Genomic DNA, 4,643 nt, shown 5'->3' with positions numbered 1-4,643 from the left:
TGAGAACTGTGGGATGGATGATCAAGGAAAGATTGTGGTTTAATAAGAATATGTTTGAGTAACATCTTGACAAGGGGCCAGTTGTTCAGTTAAAGTCATCTGAGAGGAGGGAGCATTAAGTAAGTACATGTCTCCATAGGATCAGGCTGTAGATACACCTGTGGGGTATTTTCTTAATTAGTGATTAATGATGGAGAATTAGTACATTGTGGATGGGGCTGGCCCATTGCTGGTGGGTTCACTTCTGGTCTGGTAGTCCTGGATTCTTTCTTTTTTTAAAGTAAACTGATGAAGCCATGGGGAACAATACAGCAAGCACCACCCTTCCATGGCCTCTGCATCAATTCCTGCCTCAAAGTCTCTGCCCTCTTCTTGCTCTGACTTCCCTTAGTGATGGACAGTTACCTGGAAGTGTAAGTTGAAACAAACCCTCTTTTTTCCCAGGTTACTTTTGGTCATGGTGTTCCATCACAGAAATAATAATCCCAATTAAGGCAGATGGAAAGTATATCTGCTTGGTGTCTAATTTACATAATGAACAAATGTGAATATACTGGAAAACATCAGTTCCATAGACTACCTATAAATATGAATCTAGGTAATTTAGTTTTCTGATGACCTAGGAGTGAGATACAACAGAAAAATTGTGTTAAGATTTTATTTATAGATATTTTCCTAAAATGTCTATTTATGCCATTTGTAAATAAAGCCATGAGATCATTAAAACATTTTTAACTACAGACTGTATAGTTGTAAAGATATATTAAATTAAAATTTTACTTAAACAGATTATATAAAAGGACTTTATTGCAATTTGACTTTTTTCTATAACAAGAGAGATATTGATCTAAAGATTTCTTTTTGCATGGCTCCAATTAAAATGAACTGTAATTGCAGATAGTATTCAATTTTGAAATTTAAGAGTTTACGTTCTGATCTGGAGAGGTAGATTAATGGGTTAAGTGCCATTAACACAAGCATGAGGACCTGAGTTTGAAAAGATAGCACTTATGTAAAACAAACAAACAAAAAAACATTATAGTGGTGTATACTTATATGCCCAGTGCTAACATAGGGACAGAATTATTAAAGATTGTTAAAGTCACTCCAGACAAAGATGTAGTGTTTACCAGCTTAGTAAGGGGTCCTAATTCAAAACGATAATATGGATAATGATATAGGAATAATACCCAACATTGACCTCTGACCTCCACATGTACAGGCACCCCAGACATCTCTCCCCCCCCTCACTCTCACATACACACAGTGTATATTTATAGATTTTTAAAAAAAGGCTCAATTTCATTTTCTTCTTCATCCTAGTAATATAATTTATTATAATTATTTAACCTATTCTTTGTCTTATTCGTGCTTGGCTTTTGTTTTTGGATTTTTATACAGGGTGTCATCATGCAGTTCTGGCTTGCCTGTATCTTACTGTACATTCTAGGCTGGCCTGAAATTCACGATATTCTTTCTACTTAAAATACCTTAACACATCGATTACAGGTCTGTGCCACCATGTAGGCCTTACCATTTTGAACTGTCATTTCTATTTTATTATTTATTTAGATGAAAATCACATCAAATGCTAATATGTAAACTTAGTATTTGAATTGAATGTAGCCAATGCACATAATGTACTTATAATAGTACAGTGTTTTATCAATAAATATGTGGTTGATTTACAACCATACAGATTGAAGCAAACCTTTAGGATTATAGCAGTATTTAGGAATCTTTTTTTTTTTTTAACTCTTTCAACCTATTCCTTTAGAACCCTTCACAATATACTATGTTGTCTTCTGAAGTCACTGGTAAGTAGGAAAAATAATCTCCTCTATACCATTGCTCTGCTAAGTAAAGTTACAAATAAAATAAGAAACTCTTAGCAATTAGATAACCAGTATTTGCCAGAAATTCAAACATTTGTCTTCAGTTAAAATATCTTACCAGTATAATTAGTATGCCAATTTTTTATTAAATTTATTTTTATTTTACAAAGTATAGTTTATGCAAATAAAAGTATCATTAATATTTAATAGTAATAACTAGCAATGAGGTTCAAGTTCAGCTGTACTGTAGTAAAAAAAAATATATAGGTGTTATCAGGTAAGAGAAGCAAGATATTTGTGAGGATTTTGCAGATGAACCAAGTCCACCTTTGATCAAACCCATAACTCAAACAGATCTGTTTATATTATGTTATTTCCAGAGTAGACAGAAATGTAATCTACTCCATGTCCATTATAGTATTTAATTTTCAGACACTACAATGCTAAAAAAATGATTATATTCTCTAGCAAAAGCTGTTTAAGTGTTATATACTGACACATACATAATATGTATTAGTACTGCAATGTCTGAGAAGACAGTATCCAATAGAGAAGAATCACTATATAGGGAAATCTTAATGAAGAAACCATTCATAGTGGAGCCCAGAGGATTTGAGTGTCAGCATTTGTTTACAGTCATTGACATACTTTATGGGCTTTATTGTATGAGGTTTATTCCAACACTAAAAATAATTATGACTATTTCCATATTGCAATAAAGATGTGAGTCTTAGAGATATCAAGGTAACAACTCTAGATAACAATAACATTATAAGTTGGAAGAGAATGTAGGAGGGTTTTTTCAGTAATAATTTGTGAAGGAGTGTACAAGATCATTGCAAACAGAAAAAAAATAGAAAAATTATGGGATAGAAATAAGACTAAAGGAAAAGAACTTCTCCATACTCATGACCATTGCTGTAGTACTATGAAAATCTGCATATGATTGTTACTTAGTTCCAAATATATGATATAAGATGGATGTATTCATCTAACATTGTGTATGTATATGTTAGCCACTGATCTTGACAACAGAGAAAGAAAATTCCAGTCCTTACACAAGGCTCATTGATTTATTATCACAAAATGTTTCAACATGCTTAAAGGGGTAATTAACGAATGGAGGAGCTAGAGAAAATAACCAAGGAGCTGGGGGGATCTGCAACCCTATGGGTGTAACAACAATATGAACTATCCAGTACCCCCTGAGCTTATGTCTCTAGCTGCATATGAATCAGAATATGGCCTAATCAGCCTTCAGTGGAAAGAGAGGCCCATTGGTCGTGCAAACTTTATATGCCTTAGTACAGGGGAATGCCAGGGCCAAGAAGTGGGAGTGGGTGGGTGGGGGAGTGGGTGGGGGAGCGTGTGGGGGACTTTTGGGATAGCATTGGAAATGTAAATGAAATAAATACCTAATTTTTAAAAAAGAAAATAAAAGAAAAATAAAAGAGTATGACTCTCAAACTCCATGGCTGTACCAATATTTTGCAAGGCTTAAAACTCACAGATTAGCCTTCGGCTTGGTACCAGCATCTATGCACCTTGGGCACAGAGTCTGCGGACACCCCCAAGGTCCACACAGGACTCTCCACGGGATCATAGGACCTCTGGTGAGTGGAACACAACTGCTGTTCCAATCCAATCGCATGGGACCTGAGACAGCATTAAGTAGGGAAGCAGAAAACCCGGCTTGACCAGAGTCACAAGTCCTTTCCAGTCTGCACCAGCACCAGCACCAGGGCACCTTGGGCACAGAATCTGCAGACACCCTTAAGGTCCCCAGAGGACTTTCCACTGGATCTTGGGACCTCAGATGAGTGGAGCACAACTTCTGCCAGGAGGCAGGTTCGAACACCAGATATCTGGGCACCTTCCTGCAAGAGGAGAGCTTGCCTGCAGAGAGTACTCTGACCACTGAAACTTAGGAGAGAGCTAGTCTCCCAGGTCTGCTGATAGAGGCTAACATAATCAACTGAGGGACAAGCTCTAACCAGAGACAACTATAACAATTAACTCCAGAGATTACCAGATGGCTAAAGGCAAATGTAAGAATCTTACTAACAGAAACCAAGACCAAACACCATCATCAGAACACAGCACTCCCACCCCACGAGTCCTGGGCACCCCAACACTCCTGAAAAGATAGACATGGATTTAAAAACATATATCATGATGATAGTAGAGGACATCAAAAAGGACTTTAATAACTCACTTAAAGAAATACCGGAGAACACAGCTAAACAGGTAGAAGACCTTAAAAAGGAAGCACAAAAATCCCTTAAAGAATTGCAGGAAAACACGACCAAACAAGTGATGGAATTGAATAAACCAACCAAGACCTAAAAAGGAATAGTAGACACAATAAAGAAAACCCAAAGTGATGCAATGCTGGAGATAGAAANCCTAGGAAAGAAATCTGGAACCATAGATGCGAGCATCAGCTACAGAATACAAGAGATGGAAGAGAGAATATCAGGTGCAGAAGATTCCATAGAGAACATAAGCACAACAATCAAATAAAATGCAAAATGCAAAAAGATCCTAACACAAAAAAAGGGAAATTCAGGAAACAATGAGAAGACAAAACCTATGGTAATAGGAGTAGATGAGAATGAATATTTTCAACTTAAAGGGCCAGAAAATATCTTCAATAAAATTATAGAAGAAAATTACCCAAACCTAAAGAAACACATGCCCATGAAAATACAAGAAGCTTTCAGAACTCCAAATAGACTGGACCAGAAAAGACATTCCTACTGACACATAATAATCAGAACAACAAATGCACTAAATAAAGATAGAATA

Source organism: Mus caroli, chromosome X, assembly GCF_900094665.2.
Source record: "Mus caroli chromosome X, CAROLI_EIJ_v1.1, whole genome shotgun sequence".
In the NCBI taxonomy this organism is placed as follows: Eukaryota; Metazoa; Chordata; class Mammalia; order Rodentia; family Muridae; genus Mus; species Mus caroli.
This window is presented reverse-complemented; position numbering follows the sequence as displayed.